The sequence below is a fragment of the Eschrichtius robustus genome, chromosome 12 (assembly GCF_028021215.1).
Source record: "Eschrichtius robustus isolate mEscRob2 chromosome 12, mEscRob2.pri, whole genome shotgun sequence".
Lineage (NCBI taxonomy): Eukaryota > Metazoa > Chordata > Mammalia > Artiodactyla > Eschrichtiidae > Eschrichtius > Eschrichtius robustus.
This window is the reverse complement of record NC_090835.1, coordinates 35,171,760-35,188,789: the sequence shown is the minus strand read 5'-3', so window position 1 is coordinate 35,188,789 and position 17,030 is coordinate 35,171,760.

Below are 17,030 nucleotides of genomic sequence, written 5' to 3'. Positions count from 1 at the left end.
CGCTACTCTTCATTGCAGTGCACAGGCTTCTCATTGCTGTGGCTTCTCTTGTTGCGGAGCACGGGTTCTAGGCATGCAAGCTTCAGTAGTTGTGCCTCGTGGGCTCTAGGTGCGCGGGCTTCACTAGTTGTGGCACGTGGGCTCAGTAGTTGTGTCTCACAGGCTCTAGAGTGCAGGCTCAGTACTTGCAGCACACGGGCTTAGTTGCTCCACAGCATGTGGGATCTTCACGGACCAGGGCTCGAACCCATGTCCCCTGCATTGGCAGGTGGATTCCTAACCACTGCACCACCAGGGAAGCCCCACTTTATTTTTTCTTACTAATTGTGTAACACAAGCAGCTTGGTTAATATCACCCGAGGTCAAATATGGTTCTTAACTTCAAAAAAGTCATCTTTCACAATTATCAGTAATCTGTCTCTTTTGCTGTGAAACTCTAACTTGGTTTTGATGAGAAGTATGAAGCAGAGACTCTGAAAATGGAATCTGGCAACTGCCAAAGTGTTGCTTGATGTTATTTTCTCATTTCATTTTGAATGTATTTAGCTACTCGTTAGTGGCCCCCAGTCTTTCACATTCAGACAGAGACATTTCACAAGTGTGTTGGAGACCATATGTGCAGAAAAGTGGAGAAGCAAGTGGAAATGGCTAGAGTCACCTTGGGTTGCTGACCTGTTTGGTCTCTCTCATTCCCTGCCATAGTCAGCAGGCTGGCAAGGGAGGGGAGCAGGTGTGCTGGCACACGAGACAGGCTCAGGCTTACTGCTTGCAATGGTGGTGGCAGCGTAAACAGTTCACACCAGCATTTTATAAGCTAACGGGGTACTGGGGAGCTCAGCTTTGGGACCCTTCCTGCATGAGGAAGCCACCCAGAACATGACTCTAGCCATTTCAATTGAGTCACTGTTTTTAGAAATGTAAAATTTTTTTTTAAAATCCCACTAAAGTACATTTTCTATCATAAGCCTTGAAAATGTTCATATCCATAATCCAACATTTCTATTTCTAGAATTCATTCTAAAGAAACAATGAGAGATGTTGAAACAGATTTACAAGAATATTTACCCCAGTGTTATTTGAAATGGAAAGAAAAAATGAAAGCCATGTAACTGCAATAGTGGGAGATTAGCTAAATTTTGGAATACATAGCATAGTGTACATTAAAATAGTGGGAAATTATTTATGATATGTTGAGTGAAAGGAGCATTTATGAAACAGTATGTAAAGTATGATATCAATGCAAAAAAATGTGTGTATCTGGAAATACACTAAAAATTATGGGAGCTGTAATTTTTTCTTTGTGTTTTTCTACAGTTCTCAAATTTTCTACAATAAACATGTATTCCTTTTCTAATTAGAAATAAACATCAATATTTTTTAATTGAAGTATAGTTGATTTACAATGTTGTGTTAATTTCTGCTATACAGCAAAGTGACTCAGTTTCACCTATATGTACATTCTTTTTTATATTATTTTCCATTATGGTTTATCCCAGGACACTGAATATAGTTCCCTATGCTATACAGTAGGATCTTGTCCATCTATTCTATATGTAATAGTTTGCATCTACTAACCCCAAACTCCCAGTCCATCCCTCCCCCACCCTAAATATACATTTGTTAGAAACTGAGGGTTTATCTCTAGTCTCATTTTAACGGATTGGGTAATTCTTAAAAATATTTTTTTTACTAGTAGAAGTGATAGAAAATTAATAACCAAAGAGTTTACTCAGGTAGTTGTTAACTTTCAGAGTACATTTTAAAGTCATTTTATTTAATAGGTTGTCTTTGCTTTGCCTGATTGCTTTAGTACACACAGCATACACATGGGAACCCCACTCAAGTGAGTTAGTCAGTGCTTTTGGTTTTCTCTTAGGATGAATAGAGTCCAGTAAGAATCAAGTAAACAGTTTCAGATTCCTTGCTATTAGCTCAAAATAATTCTGACTGCTTATCAAAATGAAGACTTATGTGTTAATTTTGTGAATGGTTTATTGGCAAGGTTACTGAATAAAAACCTTCATTTTAGACATGTGCTTTTTCAGAGAGTTCTATCATACTGCTAAATAAAATCCTTTTAAAAAGAGTTCAAACGGGGATGTGGACCTTTATAGATCTTTAGACCTTCTTTTGGGCAGTTGACTGATTGTCGATAGATGGTAGAATCATCTTACCAGTATTTTGCCCATGCTGAAAAAAAAAAAAGGCCCATGAAGCAAGAAAATTTATAGTATTTGATATGATGGCAAAAAAAAGTTGTCAAAATATACAAACAAAAACAAATCCTTATACGTATAGCTGATTCACTTTGCTGTACAGCAGAAGCTAACACAACATTGTAAAGCAATTATACTCCAATTTAAAAAAAAATCCAAAAAATTCCCATATGAGTGTTTCATCTAATGTGCCTTTCTTTAAAATAGAATTTAGCCTTAAGCAACTGAGCCTTATTTTCAGGGGATGAAATTAGAGTCCATCTCAATGACTTTTGCCTCCTTGCTGGAAGGCACTCTCTGGAAATAGAAAGCAGGGAATCAATGCTGAAAATAAGTAATTTCTTTTCAATATGGATATAGTGAAGTGTAAATTTGAGCTGCCTTCGATAACAGAGTGAGAAAGCCTGGTTTATGCCTAGGCTTTACAAGGGTCAGGGAAATTTGAGGGCCGAGGTGGGGGTCTGTCCATATAGGGCCCACAAGTATGCTCTGGACTATTCTCTATGAGCAATTTGTTTCCTTTAGCTCTCACTCCCAAATAAGCAGGATCTCAGCTTTAGGGATAAAGAAATTATTTTTGAAATCTAAGACTAGTAGAGGAAATGGCTTCCTTTGATCCTCTGGATGTTATGACACCTATTTAAGAGCTTGCCTGGTTTTTATGATATCAGCCCAGAAAAAAAAAAAAGACCTCTGGATGCTTTAGGGTATTCCCTTTTCTTTTTAATGAGCTGTGGATTTCAGGAGAGAGCTTCAGAAATGTTCTAGGCACTTTACTTTTTGCTCTGGACCTTAAAGATCCGATAAAATATGCAACAACCCCTTGAATACTTGAATTGAATTCAGTTTAACTTGATAAAGATTTATCAGGCTGTCACTGTGTACAAGATATCATGGTAGCAATGGCACAGATAGTAATAATAGCTAATATTTATTTAGTATTTTGTGCTTGGTACTGTTCTAAGCAGTTTCCATACGTAAACATTGTATTGAACAAGCAAAACTTATGGGTTGTGATCAATAATTTTATTTTTTTCTTCCATCACTCCTTTCTTTTTGTTCAGTGGGACTAGTTCTTCTATGTTCCCAAGTGAAAACTTAGGCAAGCCCTATGACTTCTCTGGTTTCTCATAGGTCATATGCTTGGTGTCAATTTAGTAATAAGAATGTCCAGTGCTAAGTAAAAGTAAAACTCCTGATCTTGATTGAAAATTAAGATATTTTTTCCTTTCCCGTGTGAATGAAAAATGTTGCCAGCCATATCAGTAAACAAAGAATGTTGCAGCCATCAAGCCACGATAGCCACCCAGGACAGTGAGCCCTGGGGAGACTCAGGATGGGAAAGAACAGGATAGTGGCCCTAGATAGCTAAGGTGCATATCAAAGGAATGATGTCAATAGGCCCAGACTCTTGCATCTTCCCATACAAAGAAAAGTGCTAAATTCATTAACTTGAGATATCTAATTTTCTTTAATTAACAGTAATTTTTTGATGTTCTGACTACCTGGTCTTTTTGCAAAACTCCTATATATCCTGGTTCCTCCCTTACCCCTTGGGAGCAGTCTTTTAGAGATATATGAGAGGCTGTTTCCCAGGCTTGAAGTCCTCAGAAAGTCCACCAAATAAAACATAATTCTCGACTTTCAGGTTGTGCATGTTTTTCAGTAGACAGTGCTTAGGGCCAATATGCTTCCTCTGTCAGAGACACAGCGTCCTGGCCATTAGCCATAGCTTTCCAGTTAGCTTGTTGAGCAGCAATGGATTTTATGAGTGTCTCTTGGGAAGAGCACACTGGGTTCATAACGGGACCGTAATGGATATCACAGGCGGATGAACAATTTAGGGGTAACATACCTGTCAGTCTGGAGGTGGCATGATCCATTACCTTATGACTTGGTCTTTCCATCCTTTTCTATCCAGAAAACATACTCTTGTTCCATTTTTTAAGAATCATAAAATCCACTTATTATCCTTAACATGTCTTCGATGTTACTAATATACTATCTTTTTAACCTCCATCCTATTCATTTTTCTTGTCTTCTATAACAGAATTGCATAGTCTTAAATAATATAATAAGCACATTACAGTCCTTCCAAAATTTAGGGATGCATATTCATCTGTCCAGGTGGTTTCCTCATGACTTGAGATGAAAGTAGGGAGGGCATTCTCCGTAGAGTGGGTGACATTCACAGAATAGCTATCTCCACAGAAGTCTTCTTTTAAAACTTCTCCTCAATCTCTACTTTTGTATCCCCACATGAACAGCTTAAGAGTTAAGAAACTGGTTTCCAGATGGCTACTTTAAGAAAAGATACAGGTTGCTCTAGTTCCTGTTTTAAAATATCAGATCTATTTTATCCAGGTGCCTCAGTCAAGACTTCCATTTTAGCATCCTGATACACATGTATTATTCCATTGAACCCTCACAACGACCCTAGGAAGTTGGTATGTCCTTGTCTCCATTTTCTATATGAGGAAATTGAGGCTTAGAGACATTTAGTACCTTGTTCACTCTTAACAAATGGTAGAACTGGGATCATAACCCAGGCGGTCTGGCTGCAGAGTCCCTGCCATTAAAGAGTCCCTTTCATTCTCCACAAGAAGGAGGGGGGTTGATGAAAGCAAAAATGACTAATATAAGCTTGAGAAAGGTCAAGTGCCCTAAGAGAATGCATAATATAAGATTGAGGAAGGTCAAGTGCCCTAAGAGAATTGCACGCTAAGTGCCCATGGGGTGAGGAGGAGGGAGAGCACGCATTACCTGGAGGGAATCAGAAAAGGATTCCTGAGAAGTGATGGTTGAAGTATATCCTGTGAGGTAAAGAGTATTTTGACAGGAGCAGTAAGGAGCTAGAAATGAAATGAAGGATGTATGATGAGATTGCATCTGTCATCCAGAAATCCTTTCACTTCAGCTGAATCTCCAAACGATCACATACCTTAAACCTAGTAAGACTTATGATGGAATTAACTTGAATTGGCTGATTTTTTTTAAGCATGCTGTTTCCATAGTTTATCTTATGAAATACAATTGTTTTGTCATTGACTCAGATTTGTTGTCTACCTGTTAAAACCCAGCTGGTAGACTCACATTAGAAATGTTCTAACTGGCATCAAGTTGCAGAGGATATTTCCCTGCCTCTTTTGAATGCTTTGTATACTGGCAACATATTATGTCTTAAGTCATTTTTGTTCTTCAGAACCAAATGGATAGCTGCACTATACACTGACTAAACTCAAATAAACTTTTGGATTATTGTTCAATGTCATCTCCTATTACCAACAAGCCCTTGAAGCACAATACGGCAGGAGTGGCACACTTGGGTGGGAACTGTGGCAGACAGAGAGTACCTTTCCTCTCTAAAGGGGACAGAAAATTTTCAGCTCTAGCCACTTGTCACCATGTGGGATGAGGATCCATTGTAGCCAGAGCTTCTGATGATTTCAAGAGAAGCTTGAAATCTGGATGACTATCCAAAATGTCCCTGTTTTAAAATGTTAAAATATTAGTAACTAATTCATACTTTTTAAAAAAAACATGATACTGGGGGAGTTTCCTGTTGGCCTAGTGGTTAGGATTCCTGGCTTTCACTGCCGTGGCCTGGGTTCAGTCCCTGGTCAGGGAACTGAGATCTTGCAAGTCATGTGGCGTGGAGAGAAAAAAAAAACACAAAAAACACAAAATCAAACAAACAAACACACAAACAAAACAAACAAAAACCCCCATGATACTAGCCAAACAAAACATGTCTATGGGCCGAATACAGCCCAAGAGTCACCTGTTTGAAACCTTTGCTTACAACATACCCACTAGAAATTGCTGAAATTCCTTACAGGCCCAGGCTTGAAGAAGCATACATTAAAAACAAAAACAAAAACACCAACCCTTTCGATCCCTGGTCCGGGAACTAAGATCCTGCATGCCACACAGTGCATCCGTCCAAAAAAAAAAAAAAAAAAAAGAGAGAGAACAAACCTGTGGTTGCCTAGGGGAGGGTCAGGGAGGGATGGGTTGGGAGTTTGGGATTGGTAGATGCAAGCTATTATATATAGAATGGATAAACCACAAGGTCCTACTGTATAGCACAGGGAACTATATTCAATATCCTATGATACACCACAATGGAAAAGAATATGAAAAAGAATGTATATATATGTATAACTGAATCACTTTGCTGTACAGTAGAAATTAACACAACTTTGTAAATCAACTATACTTCAATAAAATAAATAATTAAAATTTAAAAAATAATTTAAAAAAAAAACCAACCCTTTTATTAGGGAAAATTTCAAACACTGAAAAGTAGACTAGTATAATGAACCCTTTTGTACCCTTTATGGAGTTTAGACAGTTAACAACTCATAGCTAGTCTTGTATCATCCATACTGCCCCCCACTTTCCCCCATTTCCACAGACTATTTTGAAGCAAATCCTAGACACATATAGTTTCATCTATAAATATTTCAGTATGCATCTTTAAAAGACAAAATCTCTCTAAAAATATATAATCTTAAAGCTACTTTCTCATCAATAAAAATTAACAATAATTCCTTAGCATCATTAAATGTCCAATGTTCAAAACTCCCCTCCTAATTGTCACAAAATATTTTTACAGCTTTTATTTTTCAAATCAAGATTGAAATATACTGCAGTTGGTTGATATGTCTTGATAAATCTCTTTTAATCTGTAGAGGAACACAACATTTTAATAAAAATAAAACTTTTGAATAAAGAAGAGAAAACCAACAAAATTTGTGTCCATGGGAGAAAAATCTACTGTTCTAGTGATGTAATGAATAATAATGTGATATATTTTCTGGTAACTAGGAAAGTACCAAATCATGTAAGTGAAGTACCTTCACCATCACCTTATTACCAGAGTACTTTAAAAAACGTAATTTTTTTTTTTAGGTTAAAAAATCATAAAAATAATACATTAAGAAAACATCAGCAGAAATGGTGGAGTAAGGATCTCCAAAAATTCTTTCCTCCAGAAAAGCAATAAGAATACTGACAAAAAATGTCAGAATCAACTTTTTCAAAACTGTGGAAATTAACCAAAAGCTTACAGCAATCTGGATAGCCTTTATTCAAAAATGGCTGAATATCAGTAAGAATAGCAATCTTTCTGGCATGTTAACTTGACCTATTCCCAGTCCCACCTCTCCAGTTCCGCAGTAGCCTTGAGAGCCAACAGCCTAGCAGAATGGTGTTGGAGTACCTTTAAAGCCTCAGTCACAGAAAACTGTCATTATTTGACCTGTCTGGAGGTTCCCTAGAAGACACCATTTGCAAGGCTAGCAGAACTCACAAAGTGTGGAAAAGATTTTTCCCAGGGGCATTTGTTGAAAACAATTAAAAGCAATTGATTAACTTTTTGACTGCCGAAGACAGGGAATAACAGTTGGGGCCAACAATAGGGTAACCAAAAAACTTAAAAGGAAAAACTTGGCAATGAGCCCATAGGTACTTTGAAAAGCTCTGACAAGTTTCTGGGAATCTAGAAGGCCAACTGTAGGGGTTAGGGTTCTGCACATGCCTAAGGCTGTTTGCATGCTCAAGAAAGACCTTACAAGGCCCTAAGCTCTCAACCTTGAGAACCTGCACAAGCAGTGAGTGAAGGGTAAGAGAGAATTGCTAACTGCCTGAATGAACATTGAAGGTGTGCCCCAAGACATACAGGGTGCTTCAGCAAAGAGTCAGAAACGTATTGATTCCAGACATTTAAAGGAATCTCTGAGCTGACCACTAAGCTAACTGGGCAGAGACTTCAGGGGCTACAATGGCCTTTACAGAATTAGTTTAGAAAAGTCATTCAACAAACAATAAACAGCAACAATAACAAACTGGAGGAGGAAGAAGAATCTTATTTGTGGAATTTCAACATTATATTCTTTAAAATGTCCAATTTTCAACAAAAAATTATAAGACATACAAAGAAACAAGAAAGTATGACCCATAGGGGGAAAAAAAAACAAAAGAAAGAAACTGATCCTGACAAAACCCAAATGTTACACTTACTAGACAAAGACTTTAATAAGCTATTTAAAATATGTTCAAAAAGCTAAAAGTAGCAATGTCAAAAGGACTAAAGGAAAGTATAATGTCTCAACAAACAGAAATATTAATAAAGACATAGAAATTATTTTTAAACAAGATAAAAACAAATCTAAAGGTGAAAATTATGGTCACTGAAATTAAAATTCACTAGAATGTGTGACTCAACAGCAGAGTTGAGCAGGCAGAAGAAAGAATCAATGATAGATTAGTTAAGATTATCCAATCTGAGGAACATAAAGAAAAGAGAATGAAGAACAGTGAACAGAGTTTCAGAGACCTGTGGAACACCATCAATCATACTAACTTATGCATAATGAGAGTTCTAGAAGGAGAGACGAGAGAGAAGCAGAAAGAACATTTGAAAAAAATAATGGCCCTTTAACACACCCTTGTAAATCAACTATACATGAATAAAATAAAATTTTTAAAAATTAAAAAAAATAGGGCATCATCAGAAAATCTACAAACAAATGCTGGAGAGGGTGTGGAGAAAAGGGAACTCTCTTTCACTGTTGGTGGGAATGTAAATTGATACAGCCACTATGGAGAACAGTATGGAGGTTCCTTAAAAAGCTAAAAATAGAATTACTATATGACCCAGCAATCCCACTACTGGGCATATACCCAGAGAAAAACATAATTCAAAAAGACACATGCACCCTAATGTTCATTGCAGCACTATTTACAATAGCCAGGTGATGGAAGCAACCTAAATGCCCATCAACAGACGAATGGATAAAGAAGATGTGGTACATATATACAATGGAATATTACTCAGCCATAAAAAGGAACGAAATTGGGTCATTTGTAGAAACGTGAATGGACCTGGAGACTGTCATACAGAGTGAAGTAAGTCAGAAAGCGAAAAACAAATATCGTGTATTAACACATATATGTGGAATCTAGAAAAATGGTACAGATCAACCAGTTTGCAGGGCAGAAATAGAGACACAGATGTAGAGAACAAACATATGGACACCAAGGGGGGAAGCGGGGATGGGGGTGGGGGTGGTGGTGGATGAATTGGGAGATTGGGATTGACATATATACACTAATACGTATAAAATAGGTAACTAATAAGAACCTGCTGTATAAAAATAAATAAAGGAAAATATATTTTTTTCAAAAACTTCAAAAAAAATACAGCTGTTCAAGGAAAAAAATGGCCCCAAACTCCCTAAATTTGATGAAAAATATTAATCTATATATCCAAGAACTAAAATAGCTTCAAGTAAGATAAAATCAAAGAGATCCACACATAGATATATAATAATTAATCTGGGTGTCAAAATCCAAAGTGAAACAGAGAATCTTAAAACTAGCAAGAGATAAGTTACTTATGCATGAGGAATCCTCAATAAGATTAACACTTGGTTTCTCATTAGAAACCATGGGTGCAGAAGGTAATGGGATGATATATTCAACATGCTGAAAGAAAAGGATTGTGAACCAAGAGTTGTATATACAGCAAAACTATATTTCGAAAATGAAGGAGAAATTAAGATAATATTTTTAGATAAACAAAACTGAATTTATTGCTATGAAATCTGCCTGACAAGAAATAATGAACATTGCCATTTAGACTGAAGCAGGAGAACCATAGAGAGTAACTCAAATCCATATAAAGAAATAAAGAGCTCTGGTATATTAGTTCCTAGGGCTGCTGTAACAAATGACCACAAACTGGGTAGATTAAAACAATAGAAATTTATTCTCTCACATTCTGAAGGCTAGAAAGCCAGAATCTGGAAGACCTTCACTTCAGAGATCCTAGGGTAGAACAATTCCTTGCCTCTTCCAGTTTCTGACAGTGTAAGGAAGCAAAACTTGCCACCCCAAAATGTCTCTTTGGCATGCAGATTGCTTTGCACTGAAAAAAATCAAGGTCTAAAAGACTCAGTAAGAAACTTTGACCTTCCCCACAACTGCCTAAAGAATGTAGACAGAGAGCCTGTCCCAGGAAGGGAGCTATCACCATAGATAACTACAGTGTGAACTAGGTTTGTAAACAGGGAGGAGCCAGCAAAGTTAAAATTCCTTTCTGTGTCCCATTGTCTTTGCCTGTCCCAGCAAACATTTGTTTACCAAACATTTGCTTTTCCTTCTCCATGTCAATTGCCTTCCTCCCTTTTGAAATCCCAGACAGCGACCCCCAGTATCCTCTTTTGTCTTTAGCTGAGTATAGTATTTAAGGTGAGGGTTTCAGCCATTTGGGGAGTTAGTCAGTTTTCCTGGTTCTCTCCCAAGTATATATGTTATCAAGCATTTGATTTTCTCCTGTTAATTTGTCTCATGTCAATTTAATTCTTAGACCAGCCAGAGGAACCTAGAAGTGTAGAGGAAAACTTCTTCCTCCCTGACAGCTTGGCGTCACGATAATCTACATGCCAGAGAGACATTTTTGGGTAGCAAATTTTGCTCTCCTACAGTGGCTGCCCAGTGTTCTTGGGCTTGTAGCCATACCACTTCAATGTCTGCCTCTGTCTTCACATCGCCTTCTCCTCTTTGTCTTCTCTGTGTGTATCATATAAGGACACTTGTCATTAGATTTAGGGCCCACCTGGATAATCAAAGATGATCACCTCTCCACAATTTAATAAAGGTAACCACATAGGTAAATATAAAAGACAGTATAAATGTATTTTTGTTGGTAATGAAACAGGAGGGAAGGGGGCAGGGCACAACCTTTGAAAGAATGACATAGCCCAAGGACTTGATATAAACTGATTAGAATCAAATGGGTCCAAGATGGTGGACAAGTCAACTTCCACTAGACCTTGAGCTTCAGTATACACTCCCTGTAACACATAAGCAAGCTAAATGACAAACCCACAGGCACCAAGACAGTTCCAAGGCCAACCTTAAGGATCAAAAAGTGGGCAGTGGCCCAGTTACTGGAAATCCCTGCCCCTTCCTAAAATAGCTGGAATACTCCTCCCACTCATTAGCCTATGAAATTACCCACCCCTATAAAAACTGACAATCCCATACCCTGGTGCCTTTCTCACCTTCAGAGATGGCCCACACTGTCTATGGAGTGTGTTTCTCTGTAAATAAATCCACTTCTTACCTATCACTTTGTCTCTCAAGACATCAAGAACCTGAGCTTCATTAAGTCCTGAAACCAGGTGTGTGATCTCAGTTGGAAGATGGTGGGTTTTGGCAGGGTTTGAGTCCTGGCTGCCTGGGTTCGAGTCCCAATCTGAGTTTTGGCTGGGTTCAGTCCTGGCCATGGGGGTTCAAGTCCCAAGCAGGGTTAAGGCTGGGTTTGAGTCCCGGCACGTGGGTTTAAGTCCCAATCTGAGGTGCACAGTTTCAGCAACTCTTTTCTTTTTTTCCCCCACTTATTTAAAAGACAACTGCATTAAGCAATATTTATAAAATCTGTATTGATGGGCAAATAATGAATAAAGATGTAATTTATATGATAATAGCAGCCCAAAGGAAGAGAGGGAATGGATCTATATGAGAGCAAAGTTTTCATACACTACTGAAATTAAGATTGTATGAATTCAAACTAGATTGTTAAAAGTTAAGATATTGATCATAATCCCCATGCCAACCAATTAGAAAATAACTCAAAATATATGGTAAAAGAAGCAACAATGGAATTAAAATGGTATACCAGAAAGTATCTATTTAACACAAGAGAAGTTATTAATAGAGGAATAGGAAAAAAAAAAAACAGGCATAAGACATAGAAAACAAATAATAGAAGTGTAAATCACATTAAGTGTAAATGGATTAAACACTCCAGTTCAAAGGCAAAGATTAGCAGAATGGGTTTTTTAAAAACTCATGATATATGCTATCTATAAAAGACATATTTAGATTTAAATATACAAATAAGTTGAAAGTAGAAGGATGAAAGAGATAAACCATGCAAACAGTAACCAAAAGATAGCTGGAGTGGCTATACTAATATTAGACATAACAGACTTTAAGACAAAATTTGTCACTAGAGAAAAAGGACATTTTATAATAATAGTGTCACTATAGCAAGAATATATAATGATTATAAGCATATATGCACCTGACAGAGTCCCAAAATATATTAAGCAAAAACTGGCAAAATGGAAGGAAGAAATAGACAATTCAACAATAACAGTAGGATACTTTAATATCCCAGTTTCAATACTGGCAAGAAGAACTGAACAATCTTCTTGAATTAGTAACAAAAAATATTCCTACAAATAAAAGCCCAGAACCAGGCGGCTTTTCTGGCAAATTCTACCAAACATTTAAAGAATTAATACCAATTCTTCACGACTCTTTCGTAAAACAGAAGAGGGAGAAACACTTCCCAGCTCATACTATGAGATCAGTACTATCCTGATACCAAAATCAGATAAAGGCATCAAAAGAAAAGTACAGACCAATATGCCTGAGGAATAGATATTAAAAAATCCTCAGCAAATATATTAACAAACTGAACCAGCCACATATTAAAGGATTATACACTATGACAAATTGAAATTTATCCCAGGAATGCAAGTTTGGTTTAACATCTAAAATTAATGTAATACACCATATTAATGGAATAAAGGCAGAAACCATATGTCATCTTAATAGTTGCAGAATATGCATTTGACAAAATCTAAACCTTTCATGATAAACAGTCAATAAACGAGGAATAGATGTGAACTCCCTCAACCTGATAAAGGGCTCTACAAAACAAAACAGCACAGCCAAGATCACATTTAATGGGTGAAAGAATAAATGCTTTCCTCATAAGATCAGCAACAAGACAAAGATGTTCACTCTCACCGTTTCTATTAACATTATATTAGAAGATCTAGCCAGGGCAATTAGGCAAGAAAAATAAGTAAAAGGCATTCTGATTGAAAAATAAGAAATAAAACTATCTTAATTTGCAAATGACCTGTTCTTGTATGTAGAAAATCCTAAGGAATACACACTCATGCACATGCTTGTACACACACACACATACACACACACACTTAGAGATAATAAATGAGTTCAGCTAGATGGCAAGATTCAAGATTAATATACAAAAATCCACTGTATTTCTATACACTAGAAATGAATGATCCAAAAATGAAGTTATGAAAACAATTTCATTTATCATAGCATCAAAAATAATAAAATAGGAATAAACTTAACAAAAGAAGGGCAAGACTTGTACACTGACAACTCTAAAACATTGCTGGAAGAAATGAAAGGAAACCTAAATAAGTGTAAAGATATCTCGTTCATGGATAGTAAGACTAAATATTAAGATGACAATACTTCCCAAATTGATCTATACATTCAACAAAACCTCTATAAAAATCCCAAATGGTTTTTTATAGAAATTGATGATTTAATACCAAAATTCATATGGAAATTCAAGGGACCCAAAATAGTCTTTATTCTAGAAAAAGAACAAAGTTGGAGGACTCACACTTTCTGATTTCAAAATTTATTACAAAGCAACAGTAATGAAGACAATGCAGGACTGGCATAAAGATAAACATAGAGATCAATGGAACAGAATTCAGAGTCCAAAAATAAACCCATGTATTTATGGTCAATTGATTTTGACAAGAGTGCCAAAACAATTCAATGCAGAGCAAGAATAGTCTTTCCAATAATGGTACTATATGTTCACATGTGAAAGAATGTGTTGGACATATAACTTATACCATATATAAATATTTACTCAAAATGAATCAAAGGTCTAAATATCTAAGAGCTAAAACTATAAACTCTTAGAAGAAAACACAGGTGTAAATCTTTGTGATTTTGGTTTTGGCAGTGATGTCTTTAGATATGACATCTCAGGAACAGGCAACCAAAGAAAAAACAGGTAAATTGGACTTCATTAAAATTAAAAGCTTTTGTGTATCAAAGGACACTATCAAGAAAATGAAAAGACAGAGAATAGGGAAATTTTTTATAACTCATATATCTGATAAGAGCATCCAGAATATATAAAGAACTCAACAATAAAAAGACAAATAACCCAATTTAAAAATGGGCAAATGATCTGACTAGGCACTTCTTCAAAGAAGATATAAAAATGGCCAATAAGCACATGAAAAGATGCTCAACATCATTTAATAATCAGGGAAATGCAAACCAAAACCACATGAAGTATCTCACATACTAGGTGAGTGATATCACACACTAGGATGACTATAATAAAAACAAAGAAAGATTGACAATAACAAGTGTTGATGAGGATGTGGAGAAATTGGAACATTTATCATTGCTGATGAGAATGTAGAATGGTGTAGCCACTCTGTAAAACACTTTCGGTTTCCCAAACAGTTAAACACAGATTAACCATATGACCCAGCAATTTCACTCCTAGGTATATACCCAAGAGAACTGAAAACCTATGTCCATACAAAAAATTGTGCATAAATGTGTATAGCGGCATTATTCATAATAACCAAAAAGGTAAAACAACTCAAATGTCCATCCACTAATGAATGGATACACAAAATGTGGTATATACATACAGTGGAGTGAACACACTCAGATTTTGTTTATCTGAAAATGTCTTAGTTTCTCCCTCACTCTTGAAGAGCAGTTTTGCCAGACAATCCTATATCTGAAGAATCCTGTCTTGGTTAACAGTTTTTCCTTCTAGCACTTCGAATATATGAGTCCACTGCCTTCTGGCCTCCAAATTTTCTTATGAGAAATCTGCTGATAATCTTTCTGAGGATTCCTTGTGCATGACAAGTCACTTCTCTTTTGCTGCTTTCCAAATTCTTTGTTTTTGCCTTTCAAACACTGGATTATGTTTCTTGGTGTGGTTCTCTTTAGTCACTCCAAGTAGTGTCCTACTTGGAGCTCTTTGAGCCTCTTAGATGCTCCTAGTCGTGTCTTTTATCAAGTTTGGGAGGCTTTTGGCCACTACAAAAACTTTCATGGCTCAGTTAATTAGTACCCTCCCCTTCTTCTCCCCTTCCCCCCACCCCTTTCCTTTTTGATGATCAGAAACTCCTTTATGACCAATTGCAGATGCACTGCAATTTTATCGCAAGTTTTTGTTTCTTTTGGTAGACTCAACATAAGTTTCATGGTTTAAGTGGCACCATGCATTTTCAGTGGCAATTAAAAGAACAAAATTTCTCTCTCATCTGGTCTCATTCAATTATCTTGGCAGAAAAAAATTTGGTGATTTATAGCCATATTTAACCGTAAAGCTCTACAGAATAAAGGTTCACAGGCCGATGCATTCAGATAATTTATGTTGTGTCTGAACAGCTGGAGATATAAAGTGTTTTGTAGTCACTTGGAACCTGCTTGACTCCATGGGATCCAATCACTGTTTGGCAGATTCATTATTAAGGTCCTGAGAGAATCAAATTCAAATCAGGGCATTTATTGTACATCTACTATATGTGAGGCACTATTATCTAGCTTGAAACTGTGATTTTGTTGAATCTAATTATGTTTATAAATAGATTCCAAAGGAAAATTTGGAATGTCTTATCATATTCCATTATATTACTAAAGATGAAATGCATTATATCACTAAATGCTATATGCATTATATCACAAAGATAGTTTTAGAACTTTAAATTACTTGTTATGGGTTTAATTGTGTAGCCCCCTCAAATCCACATGTTTAAGTCCTAACCCTAGTATCTCAGAATGTGACCTTATTTGGAGATAGGGTCTTTACAGAGGTAATCAAGTTAAAGTGAGTCATTAGAGTACCTTAATCAAATATGACTGGTGTCTTTATAAAAAGGGAAATTTGGGTACAGAGATACACATAGAAGGAAGATGACATGAAGAGACATAGGAAGAAGACAGCCATCTACAAGTCCAGGAGGAAGGCATGGGACAGATCCTTCTCTCACAGCCCTCAGAAGGAACCAACCCTGCTGACACCTCGAATTTGGATTTTTAGCTTCCAGAACTGTGAGATGATAAACTTCTATTGTTTAAGCCACCCAGTTCGTGATACTTTGTTATGGTGGCCCCAGCAAATGAATACATTACTTGTATGATTTTTTTTGAAGACAACCAACTCTTTAAAAAAAACTATAGAAGGCTATAGAAATGTGAATATTTTTGTGACTGCTTATGTTTTGTGATTTTTAAAGTTTGCAAGAATTTACAGATTATTTTTATGCATGCATTTTTTCTTAGTGGAGATCTAATTTCATGCAATGAGGAAATAAATAGTGCCCTGGTCTCATTTCTTCTCATTATTTAAAAAGAATCCTGTGATGTGATGCTGTCAGCTAAGTTTTCACTTTCATGTATCTTGCTCAAAGGGAAGCTCACTTTTGATGTTGTTCTCATCAAAGGATTCAGAGGTTTCTGTACTTCATGCTTCTCGGCAGAATCACCTGCAACATAGCCAAGGTCTGTTTTCCTCACAGTGCCTTGCAGACTGATTTGTAGGTTGCTGAATGGAGCTAAATTGGAAACTGCCCTATTTGAAAGGAAATGGATGTCGTCAATCCTTCCGGAATATCAAAAGCTACAGGACAGATAGCCCACAAAATATAATGACTGCCTAGAAAACCACCTGGAGAAGGGCAACAAGTGTAATGTGCTGCATTTTAATCATCTGCTTGGCATATTGGCTATGGAATCATTTAATTTTGAAAGCCTCATCCTACATTTCAGTGGCCTGTGTGGTAACTTGCATTGACAAAGAAAGAGAGGCCTCCCAGCCTTGAGGAACCCCTTTAGGACACTTTTTAAAAATTGTGGTCTACCTTTTACTAGATTCCTCAGAGCAGAACAGACAGACAGACAGCAGGCCTCAAGAAATTA